Consider the following 13,827-nt stretch of genomic DNA (forward strand, 5'->3'; position numbering starts at 1 on the left):
TAACACAGTCAGTGCTCATTTAGTTATTGGAATTTTAAAAGAAATTGATTTCTTGGTTGAATTATGAGTAATATGTTCTGTAAATAGATGTATTTTAATGATCGGTAGTTTAGATTAGTAACTTAAATTGTTAGTAGCTGTGCCCTCAAAGGGGGTTGAAGTATTGTAAAATTATTGTCCTCCTGAGAGGGTACGTAAGTCCCAAAACATTCCAAAGCACATTTAGACTTTCCACTGCTTTTAACTAGTATATGTGTATTTTGAATGTGTGGCTAGATGTGACTAAATTGCTAATATCTGAAGTGATGGAGAAAATCCAGTTAGGATCCATGCAGGAAGCAAAGGTACTGTAAGTCCCCATGGTCCCTAGTATGGTGATCTAGCTTCAGTTGTTGGCAATCTATAGCCTGTTTTTATATACATAATTGCATTGTCCGAACAGTGATATTAGTTTTAACTTACCACGCTAGTTTTAATTCTAATTGTGACATTCTAGTTGTTTTACTGTCCTTCGTTGACAGGTTTTACAATATACATGTAGTCCTTTTCATCGTTAAATGTTCTCGTCACGATATGGCAGTACTATTGCCGATGTGACGTTAAATATTAACTCACTCACTCACTATATTAACCATCTTACCACGGCGTGGAAACACATCTTACATAAGCCATGTCACCTAGGATTGGATACAGATCTTACATTAGCCATGTTATCTGGGGTATATATCTTGCATTAGCCATGTTATCTGGGGTATATATCTTACATTAGCCATGTTATCTGGGGTATATATCTTACATTAGCCATGTTATCTGGGGTATATATCTTACATTAGCCATGTTATCTGGGGTATATATCTTACATTAGCCATGTTATCTGGGGTATATATCTTACATTAGCCATGTTATCTGGGGTATATATCTTACATTAGCCATGTTATCTGGGGTATATATCTTGCCTTAGAAGTAGATGAACCATATCACTTAGGAGACAGGTATGTTTCTCATGCATCACACTTACATGCATATCTTACATTAGAAAGTCATCTTGTCTCGGTGACGTTTTAGACTCAACATGATCTAGTGTTTACCGAGCCAGCTGCTTTATCTTCTCAAGGCTGCTTTATAATCCTGGACTTCGAATAATTGATATCAACACTGTCAACACAGCAGGGATAAGTAGATCAGAAATCAGTTTGATAAGTCTTCCTCTAACTCACGCTCATGTACAAATGTGAAATATTAGAAACCTATTAGATTTGGTGTGTTTCAAACTTACAATTTCGTAAATAGTTTGTAACAGTACGGCGATTCTGCGTACGACGTATATGACATTTCAGGTGAATGACCAAAAAACATAAATCGGACTAGCGTGCGTAACACCACCCCACCCCCTCCACCCCCCAAACCACCATCCGATGTATCGAATACTTCTAAACAAACTATTTGACCAAGTCATATCGCCCATGTGAGCCAAACTGTTAACGTAAGAGGAAAGCCTGAATGCACCCCTTCAGCATGTGTGAATACGGGGTAGTCGGGTGGTGTACAGGTGAATGCCAAAGGTGGGGCCTTCCCACATATGTAGAGTCTGTAAAGCCAAATCCTGGTGTCCACGACATAGTATTGCAAGAATCATGCAGACAGCATCAGTCTCCAGTACTTACTCGTTCACATTATTTAAACAACCCAAAGTGATTTTGAAATCAATGTCGAGGTGATAAATAATTACAATGGTGGGCATATGAAGGTTATCAGTTTCTCCTGTTTTGAAAGTTACTGTATATGAGGAATAGAACATCATTTGACCTTGTGACGAAGATAATGCATTCTTTGTATTCCTAACAAGTAATTTATGACACATGAACACATCAGAATATTGCTCTTCTTATCTGATAATGTCTCACTTGAAACAAAACGAATCTCAGACATTCAATAAAGACAAAACGTCAACGACAGAAGGAAACCAATCTCGACTACCCACTGATTTATTTGGAAGTAAACCAAACATTTATATGAACAGATCCCGGAAAGCCAGTTCCCGAAATACGCCGTTCGCTGGACCAGGAGAAAAGTTGAGGTCGAAGAATGGCTTCGCCAATTATTGCTATGGTAGTTAAAAGATAAGCCTTGACGAATACCCATGCATCTTCAGCTGGAACTGGAATCAAGGGTTTAAGAATCAAAGTTATCAAAGACTGGATTCAGAACTCCATAATCTCAGCCGCATAATTCAAGTGGTCAGAGGAGGCAGCTGGGAGATGATCAAAGGTGCTTGTGTGTGACAGAAATCTTCTTGTTGCAGTTTTCAGTCTGATTAGATATATGAGTGTCTTCCGGGTCCACTTCTAATCTGTGTCAAGATCCTCTTCCTAATCTTGATTGTAATGGTTAATAACTGCACATACAGAATTTTGAACAATGTTTTTCAGGAAAATGTAAATAGTAAAGCTCAATCGTTTATTTTTTAATGTATAGACAGTGCCATGGTATGTTACATTGTAAATCGTGGTCGTTTCAGATAACTCGATTGGTATTGTAACGCGAAGGCCTAGGATAAAAGATGAAAATCGCGCTCTAAACAGTTTGTGCGTCACATCATCACACAGCAGACTAATGTTTGGGCAAAATTAATACCATGACTATCTTTCCAAACTGGTCTACAGCAACCTGTGCTTGTTGGAACAGATGACCCTCAGAATCTTGGTTGATGCAAGTCACGATAAATGGCATTCCATAATACTCAGTGTTAAACAACAAACAAAATAACAATATTTCGGATTTCCAAATTTCTTGAAGCTCGAGGACAGTGTTAACACATCCATAAAATTTTCTGATTTGAAAAGTAAAAATTCCGTTCGCAGGGCATTTGTTGGAGATAGTGAAACGCCTGACTACCAGAGTCAGCTGGCTTAAAGTTGTATTGAACATTCACTCAACTCTGGAGAGACAGTTTATTGTGTAAGGGCAACGTTGCTTTTATATGTTTCGGGTAGCTACTGTACACTGTGATCTCAGATTGCATCGGTCGGCTTACAATAAAAAAATCTTGGTTTGTTCATATGTGCATCTGAAGATAAACAATCATCTGTAACTTTGACCCTGCGTTAAAGCGTATGAAACAGAACAAATAATTAACTTATTCTGTTTTGTTTGGTTTTCAGGTTATATGTAATATAAAGAACAAGATCATTTGTTATCAGATGTGCAGATTTTGAATGCATAACAGAGTGCACTGCAATCAGTAGAAGCGGAGGGTACGAAAGAAAAGCAGCATGGAAGAAAATGCATACAATCAGTTGTTACTGTCACAACGTTAGACACGTCGGTCATTGAAAAGTAATTATCGTCTTTAAAACTGACACACTGGCGTATTATTGCAAATCACTTGCTGTTTAGTGCAGAAGGGCGACACTTTATAGTCGAGAAACTGACTCCAAATTAATAGTGATTGTTGGTCCTGCGGTTACCGTTTGGTAAGGGACGCAGTTTTGCCTAAAATCGATTGGCCACACTGCGTTATAAAGTTGTTTTCACTTGACATCATTTTTTTTTGCCACTGTCTACATACAGCAAACGAGTAGAGATACCCTTAACCATTTCTGGACTGTCAAATGCTGACACATGACAATGCTGAAACGCACAAAAATCTATTCTCATATAGTATTTAATCAATCAATAGTTCTGCAAATGGACGTGTTTTCCTGGCCCGTAATGGCCATAGTGTGATCAGTGTTAGAGATACCTCTCGCGTGATGTCGCTCTTAAAATGAAAACAAAGACCCATACCATACTGATGGGAGGCTGATGTGTACAGTGTCGGCACATAGCCGTGGATAATGCATTTCTCCTGGATCACATAACAACACAAAAAGTGAGAAAATAGTTTTGTTCTCAGTGAAATGAATTTTCCACTTTGAACATAATAACAAACTGATCCATTATAAGAAATGTTGTAGTGGTCTTTAGCCTTGCTTCATATCACTGTCATGTGACTTTTCATCTGTGTTAAGAGACAGTCTGTGTTAAAGGATATATATTTTCATGTGGGGTGCACATTACCAAGCAAGTCAGACAAATATTGGCAACCTGAGATGCCTCCAATCCAGCGATTGGAGAAATAAGATCAATTAGGAAAAAACCCCATGGAATCCAGCTTGAATTCAATAAACTTAAATGTAATTATGTGAATCAAGCTCAGCTTCTATCAGTAGTGTTGTAGACAAATAAAACAAATTAATTAACTGAAGTTAAGAAAATAATGCATGGTGTGCATTTATTTCCTTGGCATAAATCTGAAGTCCATAGATGTTACGAAGTACATTTCTGGATTGCCACAAACAAACCTTCACGCATATAATGCCAGTATTGTATAAATATCGATGGCTATAAACAAAACAATATCCAAAGGGTTGAGTTGAGGTAAAGTGGGTTTTACGTCGCATCGGCGTACGTTCAGCCATATAGCGATCCAATATCCGAGGGATTATACGAGTCCACCATATCTCTATCACCTACTTCTTATGAGACATGTACCGCTTTTTATTATTCAAATGAAAGGATATGGTCCCTAATTAGGCATAAGTAGTTCCTGGAACACACATCCAACTCCCTGCTTATATGAGAAACATGGCTATGTGTTTCACAAAGTTGACTGTAAATATGATTACAGAGCTGTGGTTTGACAGGTGGGCAATTATTGATGCTAATTTATAAGACAACTGTTCAGACTTCATATACTGAAGACGTGGTGTTAAATATGTTCACATGACAATGATCTTTGTAGAAGCAAACCTGAAACTTGTACTGATGATGAGTGGAATCGCTCAAACATAAACAATGCTTTCGCCTACAGTCAGGGAAAATAAATGTTTCTCAATCGTGCCGATCTCTGATGCTTAGAGCAGGTGGAAAGATCCTGATAAGTGATTGGTGAAACCATTATTCCAGGATGATATATTCAATTGGATTAACCCTTGACAGTACTATTCAAATATTAAACTACCGTAACTGACGTTCGCTTTGTATGATATTTCTGAATATAATCCAAAGCAGGGAATGAGTATGCTAACAAAAATGTTGGTGTTTTTGTACGTGAACCAACATTTTATTCAAAACGAGGATAACAACGTGTAGCATGAAATCATCTCTTATCTGTTCATACAGAAAGTATAGAATTGGCGACAGTATTTCGGTCAGCTGGTGAACCTAGATATAACATACGGTAGATTTCTTTGTCTCTCAAATTGAAGGAAGTAGGAAAAGATCAGAATGGCAGTGCGAACAGGAATTGTAATGAAACATGGAATCCTTTAAAAATGTGTTTGCATTATGTTTGAATGAAGATTGTTTAACGTAGATTTGTACCCGTGCTGACTTCAAGATAATTGCAATATGACAGTCAAAGATACAACCTTAGTATCTTAATCAGTTTGGACAACAACCCCCCCCTCCCTCCCCAAAGAAAGAGAACTGCAATCATATTATTCATCATCAGAACGAACGCAAGTTATTTATGACACAAGTCCACAGAGTGATGGGGAACCTTAATCATTGCATCCCATCTTGGAGGTCAAATGCCTACACACCCTTCCCTCGTCAATCAACGTCATGCAGTAGTTGAGTGCTTATGTTTTTAACTCGACGGTTCTGGTAGCAATATTAAATCTGATCCCAATGGGAACATTAAAAACTGAAGTTATGAACAGTATTCATTATGTCCAACTTTTATGGTGACGAGATGAGGCTGTAATAAATAGGCCTGCTATCACTTCACAGTGGTTGCATGCCTTGGAGTTAATAGTGATGATACTATCATGAACTACAGCTATCTATCATGTAGATACCTTTGACAGGTGATCGATGAGGACTTGGGACGTTTTCCCCACGGATCTAAATGACTTGTACATATTTCCACTCGACTAAAGATAAAAATGGTTTAAATGCTGCTGTCGTATACATTTACGGCACCGTTGCACTGAATCGGAACGACATAAAACATCACAATTAAATGTTACCCCATCACGGACAACAGGTCATCTACGTTCACACTGAAGCGAAAGTGTACGCACCAAAAGAGTAACATTCGACCACTGTCGATTTTGTTTGTTATTTTATTTGGGGTTGAGTTGGTTTGGGCTGGATAGGGTTGGGGAGACGCCAGTATTTGAACGAAGGTTTCACAGCTCTAAAATTGTAATTTCTCTACAGTAGTAAGTGAGTTTACCTTAACGCCGCATTTAGTAATATTCGCTGTGAGACGCAAACGCTTTATCACCAAGTACCTTCTCACATATAGATCAAGCACCGTCTCTTCTGTAGGTCATGTACAGTGGTACAGGTGCGTTTCAGTGTCACCTGGGGGTAACAGTCCTGAAGAACAGACAGATAGCAATATAGTCTGATTACTGTAATTGCACTCCGCAGAATATTTAATTCTGCTCACATTATTAAGTGCCTGTGAAGGTACGGGTTAGAACGGATCCTCATCAACCTATGTAAATAACGGAGTCGGGGGGTCAGACACACTGACTCGGTTTACACATGTCATCGTATCAGATACGTGCTCATACTGCCGATCACTTGATTGTCAGGACTCTTGTATTACACACAATGCAATATAGTTGAGTGTGGGGTAAAACAACAACAACGAGAACAAGATAAAACGCTGAGGATTCAGGACATTATCAGGAAGAAGGTTTCTTTCGAATTCCGGAGGTGAAGGACATTAGGGACAGGCTTTGCACCAGTGGCGTCACACAACGCTCACAGTCCAATCACAATGGAAGAAAACGTTTAAACAGACCCGCAAAGTTCCCTTATATAGCACAACTGGAACATCTGTGAGACGTTTTCTGGCAGAGGTTTCCAAACAACAGCATCCGTCGATACAAGGTAGTTTAAGGTAGAGACTAAGTCGAAGGCAATACCGAGATCAAACAGGCGCAAATGTGCTACATATATCGTTCACAACCGTGGACACACCACATATCGATCTACACACGCGAAATTAAGTTTACAGAGATTTATTGCCATTACATTTTCATTATTATTCACCAGTTCCTCTTTTTGTATATGGTCATGAAGAATCAAACTGACTGAATGCTGCATGGCAAGCATATAAAAGCATAGTAGAAACTCTGAACGTGCCAGAATAATCAGACAGGCAAATGTGTGACGATCGCATTCCCCATTCCGACTCCACACAATCAGGAGATACCGTCTAAAATCAAACACGCACTAATCCCTACGGGAAAGGCTTTATTACAGCTTTGCATATTTAATGTGAAGTTTCCTCCCTGTTCTGCTTTGGTTGTCTGAATGGCGTTTATCACACCAAGCAGTAAGCATTTTTCGAGGGCATCGATACTTCAATACACTTCACCAATATGATATAACTAGTAATGTATTCTGTACGCGTACTACAATAAAGAAACAGGCACAAGGCGATGTTTGCTATGAAATTATATATGTAGCCAGAGTTCTGACACCAAATTCTTTTCAAACTGCATTGTGATAGTTTATAAAAGAACTGTGTTCAAGCAGATGTGTTGAAGACAACATCTGTGTTAAAGAATACATTGAAAGTCTACACCTTTGTGGTATAAAAATACGACACTGATATCACACTGAATAAAACACCTACCTTGAAATACCTAACATATTCCGTTTTCTTTGGTATTCGGTCTAAATGGAATATGAACAGCAAGATCATTTGTTGTCAGCTGTGCAGATTTTGAATACATAACACAGATTGCACTGCTATCAACAGAAGCAGGGGACAAGAAAGAAAAACAAGAGAGGACAAGAAAGAAAAACAAGAGAGAACAAGAAAGAAAAGCAGCAGAGACGATAACAGACACAACCATATGTTACTGTTACAACGCTAGACACATCAGTCGTTAATAATTAAGTACAGTGTATCTTCTCTAATACATGACACATTGGCATAACATTGCAGAACACTTGGGGTTAAAAGTCGGGAAACTGATTCTAGTGGTTGTTGCTGCTGCAGTTACCGATCCTAAAGGACGCAGCTTTGCCTAAAATCAGTTGGTCACAGTGCGCTATAAATCGAACAAAAAATGATAAGAAAGTATCAAATCTGTGTGGACAGTGCGATCAAAGAAAGGATACAATCTGTTGGGATGCCCTCACCGTGTTAACATAACAGCCTTAAAAGGTTCTGTGCTTGAGAAAGTAAAACATTTTCCCTTCCTGAAATACTGTACCCCAACATGCAACACGTTCCCATTCGAAAGGCAACACTAGAGTTCGTGACAGCATGTTAGAGATATCTTATTGTATATCATGTGGAAGAAATTAAACCAGATATACGTATCGTTTGTAACATAGTTTTAACATTTTATTGATCATCATTTCGTTTTGTTTTCAAGAATATAATTGTGATTGCTTGATGTGAAGTAAATTTGCTTGTTATAATTTACTTCTGATGAACATAACGCCATTTCAGAGATGTTATTTCCCTAAGTTCTTAAGCCATGCAATCCCCACACCACCACAACCACCTCGGCTACCACCATTACGTACTTTCGCTTTATACAAGAAAGACTTCCACATCTGTTTCGGTCCTGCTACGGATGGCGTAGGTTGTGACGGCTACTTTTTCAGATTGTTTCTCAGTTGCAGTTACTACACATAGTGCATTTCATGAATTGAGGAAAATTCTAAAAAAATGATTTGAGGAACACATGGAATCTTACGTGAACGCTGTTGATGTACTGGTATTCGGTGAGAACACGATAGTGATATCAGACACCCCTGACACTGATGCTTTACTACATATGAAATAGTTATGGCGTCATGGCGTGTTTGGAAATTGATAGAAATCAAAGCGATTAAGCCATTTCTGTAACCATCAGAGATGTCTGATAAACAACACAAATCATGAGCATGTTTTTGTTCATCACCATTAAATAATTACGTCATTGACCCATGTTTCAAATTTTGGAATTCATTCATATATCTACAACCAATACCATAAAGATTGAATATGGAAATACCTGACTTTGATAAATTACACACTATTAGTAACTGAAATATTGAATGTGAAACAAACTATTTAAAATTCCAAACATCCATTATGTCTCTGTGTGGTTTCAGGCTAGCGATTTATTGGGACTGGTTTTCAAATTGTCATGCTGCGGTTTGACAAAGGGAAATGTAACGCAATTCCGCGGGGACTGTATATAAATGAAATATCAACCTTTCTGTTTTCCAGCAAGGCTTGCTACGGTCATTTTCCGTCACAATAACCATTGTTTTCTCAAACTGACGTCATTGTCTGCTGCGATAAGCTGCGCTAAGTATTCATATTGTTTCATTATTTTGCAAAACATTTATCAAAGTAATTCAGTAACATAGTAATTTAGTATTTCGGTCAGACGTTTTTAGAAAAGGCATGCGGGATCTGCATACCTACATTACCACTGTGCTACATAACTGTCCCTATATGTAGATTATGAGGCCAGTGATATATTAATTTCCCAACTCCCATCAACATTCAAACATCATAGTTCCTTCCTGACACCAAACCTATGTCTGCGATCTGTGGAGAATTATCGCCATGTCGAAATATCAGCTTTCATTATGATTCTAACGTGAGCTTTGTGCATGCCTGCTGATTGATGCCAACGTCTCCTCCTTGGATCAATTTAGAACCTCGAGTAAAGATTTGATTTAGACCTCCAGCCACCTTCACAGCAAACGAGTAGAGATACCCTTAACCATTTCTGGACTGTCAAATGCTGACACATGACAATGCTGAAACGCACAAAAATCTATTCTCATATAGTATTTAATCAATCAATAGTTCTGCAAATGGACGTGTTTTCCTGGCCCGTAATGGCCATAGTGTGATCAGTGTTAGAGATACCTCTCGCGTGATGTCGCCCTTAAAATGAAAACAAAGACCCATACCATATTGTGGAGGCTGACGTGTACAGTGTTGGATTATGGCCGTGGATAATGCGTTTCTCCTGGATCACATAACAACACCACAAAAAGTGGGAAAACAGTTTTCTTTTCAGACTGAATGAAATGAATTTTCCACTTTGAACATAATAACAACGTTAACTGGTCCATTATAAGTACTGTTGTAGTGGTCTTCAGCCTTGCTTCATATCAGTGTCATGTGACTTTTCATGTGTGTTGAAGGACATGAAATTGTATTATTACAAGATTGCCAAACAAATATCGACACCCTGAGATGCTCCCCATCCAGCCATTGGACAAATCAGATCCCTTAGGAACAGAAAACATAGAATCCTGCTTGAATTCAATCAAGTACATTTCTTGATTGTCACAAACAAACCCTCCACATTTCTATCACCTACTTCATTAAGAGACGTCTACCGCTTTTTATTATTCAAGTGTAAGGATATGGCCCCTATTTAGGCATAAGTAGTTCATGGAATACCCATCCTACTCCCTGCTTATATGAGAAACCATGGCCACGTGCACGGATAGGGTGCAACATGGCTATTTTTCACAAAGTTGACTGTAAATATGATTACAGAGCTCTGGTTTGACACATGGGCAGAATTGTTGATGCTAATTTATAAGACAACTGTTCAGACTTCATATACTATTTGAAAAGACTTTCTGTAAAACATGTTCACATGGCAGTGTAGAAGCAAACCGGCAACTTGTAGAATCGGTTTCCAGTATCATGAAAAGGTTGATGTAAGAACATGTTCTTGGCTTTCAAACAAAAACAATGCTTTCGCCTACAATCAGGGAAAATGAATGTTTCTCATCCGTGCCGATCTCTGATGCTTACAGCAGAAAGATGGATCCTGGTATGTGATTGGTGGAACCATTATTTCGGGGTGGTATATTCAATTGGTTTAACCAAAAGTTGACACCTGTCAAAACACTTGACAGTACTATTCAAATATTAAACTACCACAACTGATGTTCGTTTTGTATGATATCTGTATATAATCCAAAGCAGGGAATGAGTATGTTAATAAAAATGTTAGTGTTTTGTACGTGAACCAACATTTTATTCAAAACGAGGCTAATAATCTTTAACATGAAACTATCACTTATCTCTTGATGCTGAAAGAATATTCGCATAGCGATATGGCAGTGTGATCTCAGTTAAGGATGATGAACACGTTGTGTTGATCTGCTAGAAAGACATATTGTGACTGTCATTTGGGAATCGGCTTTAATAGCATGTGTTTTTATTATTATTACAAACTTTGTTGCTATTACCTGATTAAATTCATTGACCTTTAGTAAAGGTTCCATGACCAAACGAATGCACGAGTCCATACAGCTCAGATGCTTTCATTTGATTTCACGACCAGAGCGCCACCACGTGACTAAGGGATTAAGCATCGTTACTACAATGGCACACTCATTGTATAACTGGTGCTTTTTTAACACGTCCATAACTACTTCTTGCACAACCAATTTTGACATTGCGGTACTTCGGAATAAACCTCAACGGATCCAAGAATGGAATTGGCGATTGTATTTCGGTCAACATGTGAACTAAAGCATAAAGTACAGTATCTCTTTGTCTTCCTCGTACACGCATCGGAAGTCAGAAGGACAGTGCAAACAGGGAATCTATGGAAACATCGAATCCTTTAAAAATGTGTTTGCAACATGTGTGAATGAAGAATGTTCAACGTAGATTCGTACCCGCGCTGACATCAAGGTAATTGCAATATAACAAGCAAGCGTAACAGTCTTAGTATCTTAATGCTCACAGTGACACCAAGAGTTAACCTTCGTTAATCTTCAAGAAAACGTGCACATAGAAAATGGATACATTTTGGGCCATTACACCTTTGATATCCCTGTCCCTGCCTAATCTCTACTTACATCCATTAGACATTGTATCATTGAGCAAGGCTGATACTAAAGTAGATTTGACCTCATTTCTTCTACAAAGCCATAGCAATTACGTTAGGAAGAATGTGGTGAAATGATCACCTCATCAGTTTGGATAAAAACTCCCCCCCCCAAAAAAAGACAACTGTATTCATCATCAGAACGAACACCGGTTATTTATGATCGATTAGGACTTGGGACGTTTTCCCCACGGATCTGAATGACTTGTACATGTTTCCATTTGACTAAAGATAAAAAATGGTTTAAATGTTGCTGTCGTATACATTTACGACACCGTTGCACTGAATCGGAACGACATAAAACATCACAATTAAATGTTACCCATCACGGACAACAGGTCATCCACGTTCACACTGAAGCGAAAGTGTGCGCACCGAAAGAGTAACATTCGACCACTGTCGATTTTGTTTGTTATTTTATATGGGGTTGAGTTGGGTTGGGCTGGATAGGGTTGGGGAGACACCAGTATTTGAACAAAGGTTTCACAGCTCTAAAATTGTAATAAATCTGAGCGACACATAATATCACTTTAAGTTGTTCACTAGTCACAAATAGGGGCATGGGCTGATGCACCCTGATGTTTGCTTTTGTTCCCTAAGCCCAAAGCACATGGGTCATGTACTCTCGATGTTTGTCGATGCTTGTTTATGTTCCCTCAGCCCGACGGCTACAGCCCATGGACCACGAGGGAAGAGCTGCAGTGAACAATGTATTTATTTTACCGATCACATCAATGTTAATGTTGAACTGTTTGAAGCATGGGTATCACGGATCATACACTTCAGGCAGACGTGTTAATCAAACGATTCGAATCTTGCATCTTGCTGTTTTTCCCGCAGGTTTTGTCTAAGTAATGTAGCTGCGAGGTAAATCTTTTCGTAGCCATCTTTAGATTTTGCGGACGACACAAGAAAAACAGATTTAAAGTTATCTCCCTTCCGCCGATGATATTTCCGTGCATCATGCCTGATTCAATACTATTCGAGATAAGGGAGCACTACCACGAAGTACCGAATGGGTTGCTATTGGCAGCAGGGCACATTGGTATGTACCTTGTTCGGAACAATGAAGATATTAGAGGAGCGCTTAGACAATCAGAAAACGGCATTTATGTATGACATAAGATAAGATTAAATGTTACACCAACACGGACACCAGGTAACCCATGTTAACACTGAAGTGTGCGCCCCAAATAACTTTCAACCGCTATTGATTTCGTTTATATTTTGTTGTTTGGGGTTGAGTTGGGTTGGTTTGAATAGGGTAGCGGAGACGTCAGTATTTCAAGTTGAACAAAGATTCTCTCCTGTAGTAAGTAAGTTTAGCTGAAAGCCACTTTTAGCAATATTCCAGCAATACCATGGTAGGGGACACCTGAAATAGACTTCACACATGTATCCATATGGGGAATCGAAGCTGAGTCTTCTGAGCACCTTCTCTCCTATGGGCACCTGAGAGTAAAAGCCCTAAAAGTAGACACACAGAAAGATACTCTCATTACATTAAATGCACTCCACAGCATATTAAATTCTGCTCACATTATTCAGAACCTGAGAAATTCCAGCTTAGAGATGATCTTCAAAAACGTATGCGACTAACGGTTTCGGACGGTCAGACTCGCTGACACATGTCATCCTATCAAATTGGAAGGATAGATACTAATGCAGTTGATCACTTGACTGTCACGTCCAGACTGTTGTATTAGACACAGCCCCCATTTAGTTGAGTGCGGCGTAAAACAACAACAACAACAACAACCAAAAACAAACAAACAAACACTGAGGATTCAAGACAAACTTATCAGAAAGAAGAATTTTAATATCTTCTTTTAAAAACCGTGGGTAGACGGCACAAGAGACAGGATTTGCGCAAGTGGCGTTACACTAGCTTCACAGTTCAATCGCCGATGGCAGAAAACCATGGAATCCGAGAAGGGCCATT

This window comes from Haliotis asinina, chromosome 5 (genome assembly GCF_037392515.1).
Source record: "Haliotis asinina isolate JCU_RB_2024 chromosome 5, JCU_Hal_asi_v2, whole genome shotgun sequence".
NCBI classification, from domain to species: Eukaryota; Metazoa; Mollusca; class Gastropoda; order Lepetellida; family Haliotidae; genus Haliotis; species Haliotis asinina.